The 14682-nt window shown below is 49.6% G+C and overlaps 1 protein-coding gene across 1 annotated transcript in view; it reads right to left on the reverse strand.

Annotated features, from left to right (window-relative positions):
- INO80D (INO80 complex subunit D) overlaps positions 1 to 11365 on the reverse strand; it is a 45836-nt gene extending 34471 nt beyond the window's left edge. The window contains exon 1 of the mRNA XM_069983425.1: positions 10883 to 11365. The gene's annotated coding sequence lies outside the window, so the exon portion shown is untranslated. The remainder of the gene's footprint in view (positions 1 to 10882) is intronic.
- Positions 11366 to 14682: the final 3317 nt, after the last annotated feature.

Consider the following 14682-nt stretch of genomic DNA (forward strand, 5'->3'; position numbering starts at 1 on the left):
CTGGACTGAAAATTGTCTTCCGGAGGGGTGGTGTTCTCAAACATTATTCCCTGTAGGAATATCCTACCCAAAATGTAAACATACATTGCACTTTAGGCAACTGAAAATCAAGTCTTGAGAAGGGAATGTTTCAGGCACAATACACATTTATTTTAATACATTTTCCACCTATAATTTAGTGTGAATTCTGTCTGAAGAAATGTGTTAATCCGAATCCACAAGGAAACATCCTTTTAAAGTCAATGGAAATGGAAATTTCTGCTACAAATCTGCCACATTCTGTTAAAGCAGAGCTGTCATTTAGAAAACTTGTGATTTGTCACACATTTTGACTGGTCGGAGTCCCCAGTGATGAGAAGAACGAGGCGGGAGAAGCATGCAGTAGCATGTGTCATTCCTGGCAGTGGTCTCTGTCCTCCTTATGTGGACAGACCAATTATAAGTCTATGGAGCCAACCAGAGAAACAGGACAGAGACAGATGTGAGCGGTGGAGTAAAGTGCGCTACCACCCGCTTCTCCTATACTATAATGATTGTGGGAATCTTATTACTGGGAACATTTCTGTGCAACTTTAAAGGGAACCAATAACTCCAAAAATGCCCAGGAAGCTGAATGTAAGGTGTATTGGAATTTTCCAGGCGTGTAACTGACAGCTATGAGCTAGTCACTGATGGCACGCTCAAGCTGTCTGTAATCCCGCCTCTCTGAGAGCGTCGGCGCTTAGGGATGGCCCATTTGTTAATGACGCCCAGAGGGGCCGTCCCTGGGCACCAAGGCTCCTAGTGAGGCAGGAGTACAGGCTACTCGAGCGCCCATCTGTGGTTAGTTCGGCGCTGGGGAACATCCACATGACTAGTTGAGGGTAATCTGAATACGGCACAGGACTTTTACAAACTTTGTTCTCAGGAGGTCTATGTACAGCTCATAGGCGTCAGTTACACATTTGCAAACGTGGCATTTTTGAAGTTTTTGGTTCCCATTAAGTGGCAATTCGGTGAAAATGAGATTTCTGAGCAATAATTTGAAGAGAGACATGCACAGTGACATGGGTGACGTGACAGCAAATCTAAAGGTGACCATACATTTCTAATAACTGTCATCTAAACTCAGCCGACAGTTACCTCTCCCGTCCTCCCCATACAAACAAATGTTCAGCACAAACATTTGTGTTCTCTCTTGGGGGGGGGGGGTTATCTCTCCTAGAACAAAGGGGTCGGGCACTGAGAAAGCATCATGCCCAACCCTTTTTTCCCACCGAGGTTTGTCTTCAGCCAAATTTATGTTAGGGTATAAACTAGAGCTGGGCGATATGGCCAAAAAATAAAATCTCGATTTTTTTAAAATTTTGGACGATTCTCGATTTAAATCTCGATTTTTTTTTTCCTTTTTGCTAAATAAACAGAATAGTTTTGTCCTTGCAGCATCAGATACTATTTTAATGACATTTGAGACAACTGTATTGCTTCTCACTGTAACAGTGCTCCCCTGTAGTAGACAAGCCCCCTGTGTGCCATTCTGGGCCCCCATATAGTATAGGAGATCTTCTTGGTGTGTTTAGTAGTGGAGGTATAGTGGATAAGGGGTGTAGTAGTAGTAGTAGTAGTAGTAGTACAGGTAAAGATGAGGGGTGTAGTAGTACAGGTACAGATGAGGGCTGTAGTAGTACAGGTATAGATGAGGGGTGTAGTAGTAGTACAGGTATAGATGAGGGGTGTAGTAGTAGTACAGGTATAGATGAGGGGTGTAGTAGTAGTACAGGTATAGATGAGGGGTGTAGTAGTAGTACAGGTATAGATGAGGGGTGTAGTAGTAGTACAGGTATAGATGAGGGGTGTGGTAGTACAGGTATAGATGAGAGGTGTGGTAGTACAGGTATAGATGAGGGGTGTGGTAGTACAGGTATAGATGAGGGGTGTGGTAGTACAGGTACAGATGAGGGCTGTAGTAGTACAGGTATAGAGGAGGGGTGTAGTAGTAGTACAGGTATAGATGAGGGGTGTAGTAGTAGTACAGGTATAGATGAGGGGTGTGGTAGTACAGGTATAGATGAGGGGTGTGGTAGTACAGGTATAGATGAGGGGTGTGGTAGTACAGGTATAGATGAGGGGTGTGGGTAGTACAGGTACAGATGAGGGCTGTAGTAGTACAGGTATAGATGGGCAGCTAGGGGGGGATGGAGGGCGACTGGGGGTGACGGAGGGCGACTGGGGGTGACGGAGGGCGACTGGGGGTGACGGAGGGCGACTGGGGGTGACGGAGGGCGACTGAAGGAGGAGTGGGGGTGATGGAGGGCGACTGGGGGTGACTGAAGGAGGAGTGGGGGTGATGGAGGGCAACTGGGGGTGACTGAAGGAGGAGTGGGGGTGATGGAGGGCGACTGGGGGTGACTGAAGGAGGAGTGGGGATGATGGAGGGCGACTGAAGGAGGAGTGGGGGGGAGGGAGGGCGACTGGGGGTGACTGAAGGGGGAGTGGGGGTGATGGAGGGTGACTGGGGGTGACTGAAGGAGGAGTGGGGATGATGGAGGGCGACTGGGGGTGACTGAAGGAGGAGTGGGGGTGATGGAGGGCGACTGAAGGAGGAGTGGGGGTGATGGAGGGCGACTGAAGGAGGAGTGGGGGTGATGGAGGGCGACTGAAGGAGGAGTGGGGGTGATGGAGGGCGACTGAAGGAGGAGTGGGGGTGACTGAAGGAGACTGGGGGTGACTGAAGGGGGAGTGGGGGTGATGGAGGGGCGACTGGGGGTGACTGAAGGAGGAGAGGGGGTGATGGAGGGCGACTGGGGGTGACTGAAGGAGGAGTGGGGGTGATGGAGGGCGACTGGGGGTGACTGAAGGAGAAGTGGGGGTGATGGAGGGCGACTGGGGGTGACTGAAGGAGAAGTGGGGGTGATGGAGGGCGACTGGGGGTGACTGAAGGGGACTGGGGGTGATGAGGGCGACTGGGGGTGATGGAGGGCGACTGGGGGTGATGGAGGGCGACTGGGGGTGATGGAGGGCGACTGGGGGTGATGGAGGGCGACTGGGGGTGATGGAGGGCGACTGGGGGTGATGGAGGGCGACTGGGGGGTGACTGAAGGAGGAGTGGGGGTGATGGAGGGCGACTGGGGGTGACTGAAGGAGGAGTGGGGGTGATGGAGGGCGACTGGGGGTGACTGAAGGAGAAGTGGGGGTGATGGAGGGCGACTGGGGGTGACTGAAGGAGAAGTGGGGGTGATGGAGGGCGACTGGGGGTGACTGAAGGGCGACTGGGGGTGATGGAGGGCGACTGGGGGTGATGGAGGGCGACTGGGGGTGATGGAGGGCGACTGGGGGTGACTGAAGGAGGAGTGGGGGTGATGGAGGGCGACTGGGGGTGACTGAAGGAGGAGTGGGGGTGATGGAGGGCGACTGGGGGTGACTGAAGGAGGAGTGGGGGTGATGGAGGGCGACTGGGGGTGACTGAAGGAGGAGTGGGGGTGATGGAGGGCAACTGGGGGTGACTGAAGGAGGAGAGGGGGTGATGGAGGGCGACTGGGGGTGACTGAAGGGGGACTGGGGGGTGATGGAGGGCGACTGGGGGTGATGGAGGGAGGAGTGGGGGTGATGGAGGGCGACTGGGGGTGACTGAAGGGGGACTGGGGGTGATGGAGGGCGACTGGGGGTGATGGAGGGCGACTGGGGGTGACTGAAGGGCGACTGGGGGTGACTGAAGGGGGACTGGGGGTGACTGAAGGGGGACTGGGGGTGATGGAGGGGGACTGGGGGTGACTGAAGGAGAGTGGGGGTGATGGAGGGCGACTGGGGGTGATGGAGGGCGACTGGGGGTGATGGAGGGGGACTGGGGGTGATGGAGGGGGGACTGGGGGTGACTGAAGGGGGACTGGGGGTGACTGGAGGGGGACTGGGGGTGATGGAGGGGGACTGGGGGGTGATGGGGGGGGGCTGGGGCAGCTGGGAATGATTGGGAAAGGAGTACACATAGCCCTCCTCCCCTCACCCCGGCCACACATGCAGGTCCCGGTCTCTGCAGGAGGCTGCAGGGACTGTAGTGGTGATAGCGTCGCTGCCATTACTGGAGCTGTACAGCGGGATCAGGGGTGAAAATCCTGCTGTACAGCTCCAGTAATAGCAGCGACGCTATCACCACTACAGTCCCTGCAGCCTCCTGCAGAGACCGGGACCTGCATGTGTGGCCGGTAGGGGAACGGAACGCTATGTGTACAGCTGGGGAAGGTCGGTCGCGGCTCTGGGGGACTGCCGACCGACCTGCACCTCCACGCAGCGCCGCCCCCTCACTTCCCGCCGGCCGTAACCTGCACCTCATGCCCGGCCGGCACCTCCACGCAGTGCTGCCCGCCGTCCATCTCCCGCCCGGCACCTGCACCTCCCGTCCGCCCGCCCGACTGACTCTCCGCGCTTCTCTGCCAGCAATGATTTTTTGTGAAAATCGAATTTACGATTTTCACAAAAAATCAAATCGATTCTAACCTACTGGGCGAATTAATCGAATTAATTCGATTAATCGCCCAGCCCTAGTATAAGCCCTCACACCGTATACGCAGCGTATTTACTGCTGCGATACGCAGCAAATACGCAGCAGATTAGATCTAAACAACTGAACACAGCATCAAATCTGTACCAACAAATCTGCTGCGTATTTGCTGCGTATTTGTTGCGTATCTGCTGTGTATACGGTGTGTGGGTTTGTACCCTTAAGGTGTATGGTCAGCGTAAGGGTCGCCATGTACTTCAAGTCAAAAGTCGGCTAAACCTCCTGACTTTAGTGGGACCAGACAAGGTGTATGGTGGTCCCACAACTATCCCAGGGGGTAGATAGGTAAAACACATTGGATTACCACTGCCTCTCCCTTCTGTTTTTAGGCAGATAGACCAATAACTGTAGGCAGTGAAAGAGCCTTTCAGCTAATAAAGGTATGTATCTAGAAGGAGATATAAAAGGGATGGGGAACCTTTGGCTCTCCAGCTATCACAAAACTACAATTCCCATCGGGCCTGAGCAGCCAAAGCCTAACCAGGCACTAAAGGAATTGCAGTTTTGCAGCAGCTGGAGAGCCCAAGGTTCCCCATCCCTCATATAGAAGGTTTGTAAGCAAACACCATAATGCTATGCTAACCTAAAAAAAAAAGGCATTTCTCGAAGGCCAGTACAGATTAACAGGACATTCCCAGAAATGTGTGCAAAAAATAAGTTGTGTGTTACTATATCCTTACGGTACTTTTACACGGAGCGATAATTCGCCCGATCGCACGATTAACGATTTAGAATGAACAATTTTTTTTATAACGATCAGCGTTTAGACGGAACGATACATTGTACAGGAAATTCGCTATGCGATCGTTTAAGCCTCTCTCACACATAGGTGAAATTGTTGAAAGACTGTTTACACTGAACGATCTGCGAATTTTTTGCGAACGATAAATGATGATTTGTGAACATGTTGAAAGATCAAAATGAACGATTTATCGCTTGTCGTTTGATCGTTCACTGCGTTTACACGTACGATTGTCGTTCGATTTTGATCGTTATCGTGCAAATTCGAACGATAAATCGTTCCGTATAAAAGGACCATTAGGCTATGCCGACACTGCCCTTAATCTTTGAGGAGGTTGGAAATGGATCTTTACAAGTTGTAATGATATATAGACACTTGTACAAGGCTACTTACACACTAGTTGTGTCTCTATGTTTGCCGCATTTATGGGCATTATACCCCATATGGACTGAATGTAGTCGGCTATTTCATCTCATTTCACATTAGTGGGATGCCAAGGTGGGGGTAACTCTGCTTTTGAGGTCCACAAATTACAGTATATGCTCAGAAAAGAAGAAAACATTGTGGTTTGTAAAGTATGTTTGGTCTATTGGAATGAATGGGTCCGGCTTGGGTATGAGGGCAGTATACATTAGCATACTGTTCTGTCAGTGTGCAGAAAACCTAAGGCTTTTACAAAAAAAAAAAAAAAGCGAATACAGGTTGAACAAGCTGATTATTGCCCCATTGTTAATTGGTTGATCGCTGCAACTGTGTGCCCCTACAAATTATTATCCACTAACAGTGATGTGTCAACAGATCTGTATCCAACTGCGATTACGCAATTTACAGTTAAATACCATCTAAATCGCAGCAAAAACAAAAAATTAATGCACAGCAAACTCCATGAGTGAACACAGCCTCACACAGCACAATTAACTGAGAGGCGGGGCCAAGCAAATGATCCCTGTGCTGTTCGTGCGGCCATGGAAGCTAATAGCACAGCTATTCGTATTTGTGTGCTGTCAGTTTCCAGATCACAGGCAGAAGTGTATACTTACCTTCTAAGCTGCTTGTCATTAAGCGTCCCACTCTCTGAAGATACAGCAGGGGACGAAGTACAGCAGTGCAGAAAGTAAGTATACACTGCTTGTGATCTGGAAACTGAAGGCACGGATACATATGGAGATTTGCGGCTGATAGCGCTAAATGTTGAAGCCTGACGAATGATGCAATCGGCCAAGGATAGGGCATTTTCCAACTCTTCAGCTGATTGCTGTCACTTTTATCAGACTTGTTACAAACGCTCCTGGCCGGCAATCGGCCCTAAAAGGGTTTTTTCCGACTTAAAAATAATTGTCCCCTCTCCACAGGAAAGGGGACAAGTATGAGATCGCAGGAGGTCCAACCTCTGTGCCCCCCAGGGATCTTTCTATCGGCGACCTGGCTTCTTTGTTATGTATCGAGTTGTGGGATGGCGCTAGACCTGCAGCTCAATTCATTCTCTATGAAGGTGCAGAAGAGAGCAGAGTACAACATTTGACTCTTTCCAGCAGCTCCATAGAGAATGAACAGAGCCACAGGTCACGTGCCAACAAGCGTAGCTCGATTCATAACAAAGGAGCCAAGTCAACAATCCCAGGGGGGCACAGAGGTTAGAGCCCCTGTGATCTCAAACTTGCCCCCTATCTTGTGGCTAAAGGACAAATATTTTTTAATTAGAAAACCACTTTAAGTTATGAAAGCTAAGCTGTGATTGGTTGGGGTGTACAAATGACACCAGTTTTTTGTTTTACACAGTTTGATAAATCTGGGTCAGGGCTTGAATCTACATTGCCGTACGTTTACACTCCAGAATCGGCATGGAGAACCTCACGCGGATTCCACCGCTCGCCCCCCGCTTGAATCTCTGTCCGTCTCATAGATTTTATTCTATGCTCAGTCATGCCAAAGAATTGACATGACTGAGCATAGAATAGAGTCTATGGGACGAGCGCAGATTAAAGCGAGAGCAAGCGGCCGAACATGCGGGAAGTTCTCTTTGCGGATTCCGTAGCGTGATCGGACCCACCCTACTCTCCCCATTCCTTCTGCCGCTTTATGCTACTGCCCTGACTAGCCTGCACAACAAGACTGCAGGGACAGAATAATAAGAAGAAAATACAAGTACTAAAAGGAAGGTGAGTATTAGGTAAGTGCTGCACACCATGAAGTAAAGGAGCCTGGAGTTCTGCTAAAAACTATGAATCTAAGGCCTGGTTCACACTGGCATCACAGGTCTAATTTCACAAGAGTTAATTCTGATTCATTTCCCAGTGTATCCTAATGGACAAGACTGATACAACTTACTAGGAGTATGTCAAGCTTCCAAGCTCTTCTTCTACCATGCAAAACACTACAGCAGACCAAACTATTTTACGCATCAAAGGCAACAGAAATCTAAAGGAACTGCGATTCCTGTGTGTACACAGCCTTACAGATGACCATTTACCCTTCCATAGGTAATCTATATCCCTGCAGCACATTAGTAGTGCCACCTATCACCCTATTTACGCAACACTTCAACAGTTGTGTATTATACCTACAGATCATTTCCTACTGTTTTTATTTACATTTTTTATTGTTATTAGAAATACACATCATCATTCACAAGGTATGGGCTTAAAAAACACTTACGACATGACGTGTTCATTGCTTTCACTAAACACACACATCATATAATATCTATATATGAGATCTATCTCCAAAGCTCTACAGCTCCCGGGATGAGGACATGGATGGTTCTGTACAGCGGCCACAGTTCTGGGAATACTAGGTGATCTATATAGCGGCAGCTTCAGAGGCCACATAAATCACTTGTCCATCAAAGCAAACCCTCACCAGTGGACGGCTCTGTTCACACCAGCATTGTAGCCATGATGATGTGACGGATACATTTCCCAAAGGATCAGCCATAAACCCCTATAATAATGGAAGTCCTACCGCAGTGCTCCTCAGCCTGTAGTCTCCAATTCTATCAAAACTACAACCCTGGGGACACGATGGGAGACACACAGGTTGTAGAAAACTGTTACAGTCCTTGAGTGGAGAAAGACGGCCACCATTATAACCCACACACCCAGCTTTCCTGGGCTCCTGAATGGTAAATGCACAGCGTATATACAGTGATGTCCCAAAAAAGAAGCAGAGGGCTGGTATAAGGTGGAGGACACTTCAAGGACTGGGGGGCACATACTATACAGGGTGCTCTCTGCCCCTCCAATCACAGTGATCTGCAGTGACTGTCACCCAGCTTTCCTGGGCTCCTGAATGGTAAACGCACAGCATATATACAGTGATGTCCGGGATAAGATGCAGGGCTCCGGTGGAGGGGCTGGTATGAGGAGGAGGACACTGCAAGGACTGGGGGGCACATACTATACGGGGTGCTCTCTGCCCCTCCATCAGCAGTGATCTGCAGGGACTGTCACCCAGCTTTCCTGGGCTCCTGAATGGTAAACGCACAGCATATATACAGTGATGTCCGGGATAAGATGCAGGGCTCCGGTGGAGGGGCTGGTATGAGGAGGAGGACACTGCAAGGACTGGGGGGCACATACTATACGGGGTGCTCTCTGCCCCTCCATCAGCAGTGATCTGCAGGGACTGTCACCCAGCTTTCCTGGGCTCCTGAATGGTAAACGCACAGCATATATACAGTGATGTCCGGGATAAGATGCAGGGCTCTGGTGGAGGGGCTGGTATGAGGAGGAGGACACTGCAAGGACTGGGGGGCACATACTATACGGGGTGCTCTCTGCCCCTCCATCAGCAGTGATCTGCAGGGACTGTCATCCAGCTTTCCTGGGCTCCTGAATGGTAAATACACAGGATATATACACTGATGTCCCTATAAGATGCAGGGCTCCGGTGGAGAGGCTGGTATGAGGAGGAGGACACTGCAAGGACTGGGGGGCACATACTATACGGGGTGCTCTCTGCCCCTCCATCAGCAGTGATCTGCAGGGACTGTCACCCAGCTTTCCTGGGCTCCTGAATGGTAAACGCACAGCATATATACAGTGATGTCCGGGATAAGATGCAGGGCTCCGGTGGAGGGGCTGGTATGAGGAGGAGGACACTGCAAGGACTGGGGGCACATACTATAACGGGGTGCTCTCTGCCCCTCCATCAGCAGTGATCTGCAGGGACTGTCACCCAGCTTTCCTGGGCTCCTGAATGGTAAACGCACAGCATATATACAGTGATGTCCGGGATAAGATGCAGGGCTCCGGTGGAGGGGCTGGTATGAGGAGGAGGACACTGCAAGGACTGGGGGCACATACTATACGGGGTGCTCTCTGCCCCTCCATCAGCAGTGATCTGCAGGGACTGTCACCCAGCTTTCCTGGGCTCCTGAATGGTAAATACACAGGATATATACACTGATGTCCCTATAAGATGCAGGGCTCCGGTGGAGAGGCTGGTATGAGGAGGAGGACACTGCAAGGACTGGGGGGGCACATACTATACGGGGTGCTCTCTGCCCCTCCATCAGCAGTGATCTGCAGGGACTGTCACCCAGCTTTCCTGGGCTCCTGAATGGTAAACGCACAGCATATATACAGTGATGTCCGGGATAAGATGCAGGGCTCCGGTGGAGGGGCTGGTATGAGGAGGAGGACACTGCAAGGACTGGGGGCACATACTATACGGGGTGCTCTCTGCCCCTCCATCAGCAGTGATCTGCAGGGACTGTCACCCAGCTTTCCTGGGCTCCTGAATGGTAAACGCACAGCATATATACAGTGATGTCCGGGATAAGATGCAGGGCTCCGGTGGAGGGGCTGGTATGAGGAGGAGGGACACTGCAAGGACTGGGGGCACATACTATACGGGGTGCTCTCTGCCCCTCCATCAGCAGTGATCTGCAGGGACTGTCACCCAGCTTTCCTGGGCTCCTGAATGGTAAACGCACAGCATATATACAGTGATGTCCGGGATAAGATGCAGGGCTCCGGTGGAGGGGCTGGTATGAGGAGGAGGACACTGCAAGGACTGGGGGCACATACTATACGGGGTGCTCTCTGCCCCTCCATCAGCAGTGATCTGCAGGGACTGTCGGGTATACAGATGACAAGTATATACACTATGTATACACAACACTCTCAGGCTAGAGGCCCCGTGCACACAGCCCGTTATCCTGCCGCTGCGGTACCAGCACACACAGCTCCCGCCTCTGACACCTGACCCCCGGGGCTCAGCACTCCCGGAGTCCGTAGCTCTGACGGCCACCAAACCGGAGACAATACCGCGGCGTACAGACGGGTGTGAGCTCAGGAGACCCGGGCTCACGCCTCCCGCCCCCCGGGGAGGCCTCCGCCGCTCGGCCCGGAACCGGCTCTTTACGGTATATGATATCCGAGCACATACCGGCCCGGTACCGGCCTCCTCGACACCAACCAACACCAAAAACTAGCCGTAGCAATGCGGCAAAACGAAGCCAAATTCCCCGTCCCGGCCTAGTGAGACCTTCCATATCCCCGGCCTCTCGTACATTCCGTGGCCGGCCCCAGTGCACCGCCAAGCGGCCCTCTCCCCTCACTGCAGGCCGCGGTCTGGCTTATGGCCCTGTGTTCTCCACTTACCTTTCCCAGGCGCTTTTTTTTCCTGTCCTCCTTTCTCCCCCCTTTTCTGTTTGGCTGTCAGATCCCAGGACCTCCCCAGCCGGCTGCGATCAGGACCGGGGGCGCTGCGCCTCTCTCCGGATCTCCTCCTCCAGCCAGGACCCCCCGTGATAAGTGTACGAGTAGCAGAATGGATGTGTACGGGGGAGGAGGGAGGGGGAGGTCAGAGGAGAGCTGGAGTACGAGAGCAGGGGGGCCGGAGCGGAGAGGGAATCCCTGACTACAGGCGGCAGCGGCGGCGGGGAAGGCTGGGCTGCTCCAACTACTGCCGCCGCCTCATGAGCCTCCCACAGCACCACTACCGGCGCCCAGAGGACATGACACCGGCCGCCGCTCCCTGCCCTCCGACAACGGCCGCGCCACCATATTGGACATCCCCAACCGGGAGAGGAGGACGTGTGTGCGCGGGGCAGCCTGCAGGTAACTGCCCGGGAGCCCGGAGCCCATCACCCGCCATCATCTCTATTACTGACAGCAATATTATCACATGAGGATTATTATCAATATACCAGTATATCAGCAGTACTACTATATATATTACTCCTATTATCTTCATAGTTGTATCATCAGTAATATAATTACTATTATTATTATCAGAATTATTATCTGTATTGTAATCATTAGTATTATTTCATCCATATAAGTATTATTTTCATCAACATTAATATAAGCATCAATATAATTAGTAGTATTGCTATTATTATAATGATCATTAGTATTATTATCATCCATATTATCAATATGATCAGTTTTATTATTACCATCATAATCAATGTGATCAGTCTTTACATCTGTAATATTATTCTAATGAATGTTAGTATTATCATCCGTCCTATCATCAGTATCAGTTTTATCAGAAATATTATTAGTATTCTATTCATCATCATTAATATTGATATATGATCAGTATTATTGGTTTCATCATCACCCCCTATATGATCAGTATTATTATCCTGATAAGATCCATAGACCCTGGAGATAGATAGATAGATGGATGGATGTGTCCTCCTCTGGTGGAGTTTTCTCCCTGTACAGCTTATACCAATGACTTTCCTGAATAAATTCTCCCCTTGCTGCAGTGTCCGCCTGCCTTATTGCTCTATGTGTATTATTCTGTTTGCTGTTATTGTGGACAGTTTGGTGTAGAGCACATTACCCATCCTGTGATCCCCATCTATTAAAAAAAAACTACAACTCCCAGAGTGTCAGACTATACAGGAAAGTAGGAAGAAATGGACCTTTTACATAAAGAACCTCTTGAAAACTCCAGTAATCTCCTGCTGATGAGGGCCATGTTAGTATTCGGTGACCTTCCTAATAAAGGAGGCTGCAGCAGATGATAGCTCCAGCAGACAGTAAAACAGATTTCCTCCTGTTTCTGTTCGGCTGCAGGCGCGCACATAGTTTTCATGCAGTTTTTAAGACAAAGCCAGTGGATATAAAAGAGACATGCATCAATGTTCTCTTTTGGCTGTCAAAGCATGCTGGGAGTTGTATTTTTGGAACAGCTGGAGGGGCACAGGTTGGGGTACACTATAAGGCCATGTTTACACAACGTAAGTTCCATAGTAATCATGGCCGTGATTAGTACAGAACGTACGTTGAGCCGAAGGCTGAGGGAATCCCGGCCGAAGTATATACACATAGTACATCCGTAGCGGCGTTGCAAGAAACTGACATGTCATAGCCTTAGGCTATTTATTGAATTGCGGCCGCAGGAAACACCTGTCAGTTCACACAATTGTGTGCAGTGGGGGATTCTCAAGCAGGGGTACACTGGTGCGCCAAAATCCAAATTCAACGGCACTAAAGATAATCCGATGATCTTATCTGACACCGGGCATTCTGTGACCTGGGTGGGTCACGGATTGGCCCGTGTCATACAGAGTGTGAACAAAGCCTAAGGGTACAAACCCACTTGACGTATTTGCTGCGTGAATCAGTCTTAAAAATAAGCAGGCAAACGCAGGTTGGCTTTATACAATTGTTCTGCGTTAAAATAGGCAATTGCGTATTTTTGAAGCGTGAAGCTACATGCGTTTTCGCACAGGTTGTTAACAACTGATGCTTTGCTAACAACACGCTTCACGCTTCAAAAATACGCGATTGCGTATTTTAACGCTGAACAATTGTATAAAGCCAACCTGCGTTTTGCCTGCTTATTTTTAAGACTGATTCACGCAGCGAATACGTCAAGTGGGTTTGTACCCTAAAGCTGCTATTCTACGGGGTGACTATGAGGGGCAAACGAGCGCTATTAGCGCTCGTTTGCTCCTCGTGTCCCGCTCGCTGCCGGCGCTATTATGCGCGGCAGCAGCAAGCGAGTACGCGGGGGGGGGGGATGGCGGGGTGCTGCCTGGGTGATTATCCGGGCAACCCATAGATAGTGGTGGTCTGCTGCTGCTGCTCCTGTTCCACAGAGCGACAGCAGCAAATCGCTGGTATATCAGTCGCTTGTTTTTCAACATGTTGAAAAAACAAACGACTGCAACGATCTGATCGTTGCCTTCTATTCCACGGGATGATTATCATTCCGTGGAATAGGGCCTTAAGGCTGGTATACATACGGCAATTATTTTAGGGAACATAACCTGCAATTTTTGAGTCAGAAGTGAGTCCAGCAGGAAGCAAAAGTCCTTTGTATAGGCTAGGTTTACCGTGTTGTCACGAGCTCCTTGGTTGTGACAACACAGAAATCTGTAGAAACAGTAGACCAGAGGCTGACAGTGAGCGAGGGCACGGGGACAAGTAAGCATTCCTCGATTCTTATGCTCCCATCACCTCCTGCCCTCAGTGACTTTTTTTTTTACATTTGCCCAGAGTACCCGTTTAGAAAGGTGTAAAAGAAAAAGGTTTCAAAAATGTAAATAAAATAAAAAGTCCCTCCTCTAATAAAAGTTTCTATGTATTCCTCAAAAGTTGCAGAACTGTGTGTGTGTGTGTGTGTGTGGGGGGGGGGGGTGATGTGTTCTTATTAAATCTCAGCCCACAAATAGTTGTTTTGCCGTACAATTTATGATAAAGTGATGTCTAACCCCTAAGTGACCACCAATAAACTTTTAGTCCCCCCCAGGCAACACCTATGAGCAATGCACTGATTGCTCCTTGGGATCAACGCAGTACATATGCACTGCATAGATCCATGTATCTGGTGCTCAAATACTACGGGTCCATTTACACAGAAAGATTATCTGACAAAGATTTGAAGCCAAAGCCAGGAATAGACTATAAAGAGAGATCAGGTCATAAAGGAAAACCTGAGATTTCTCCTCTTTTCAAATTCATTCCTGGCTTTGGCTTCAAATCATTGGCAGATAATCTTTCCGTGTAAATAGACCCTAAGAGCTGCTGAAACCTCTAGTAATCAAGCTGTGTTTATCCAGGGAAAGGAAAAATCCCCTATGAGGCAGATGCCAAATGCCCCATCACAGGGAGAAAAATTCTTTCCCAACTCCAATGGCAATCAGAATGAATCAACATGTAATCTAATGCCCATAACTTGCAGTATTATATTTATTGAGAAAAGCATCCAGGCCTCCCTTGAACTTATTTAATGAATTGGCCTTGACAACATCATGTGGCAGAGAGTTCCACAGTCTTACCGCTCGTACAGTAAAGAATCTGCATCTGTGCTGGATGGTGAAATCTTCTTTCTTCTAGACGTAGAGGATGCCCCCTTGTCATGGTTACAGATCCAGGAGTAAAAAGATCACTAGAAAGATCTCTGTACTGTCCATTCATATATTTGTACATTGTGATCA

The sequence above is a fragment of the Dendropsophus ebraccatus genome, chromosome 9 (assembly GCF_027789765.1).
Source record: "Dendropsophus ebraccatus isolate aDenEbr1 chromosome 9, aDenEbr1.pat, whole genome shotgun sequence".
In the NCBI taxonomy this organism is placed as follows: domain Eukaryota; kingdom Metazoa; phylum Chordata; class Amphibia; order Anura; family Hylidae; genus Dendropsophus; species Dendropsophus ebraccatus.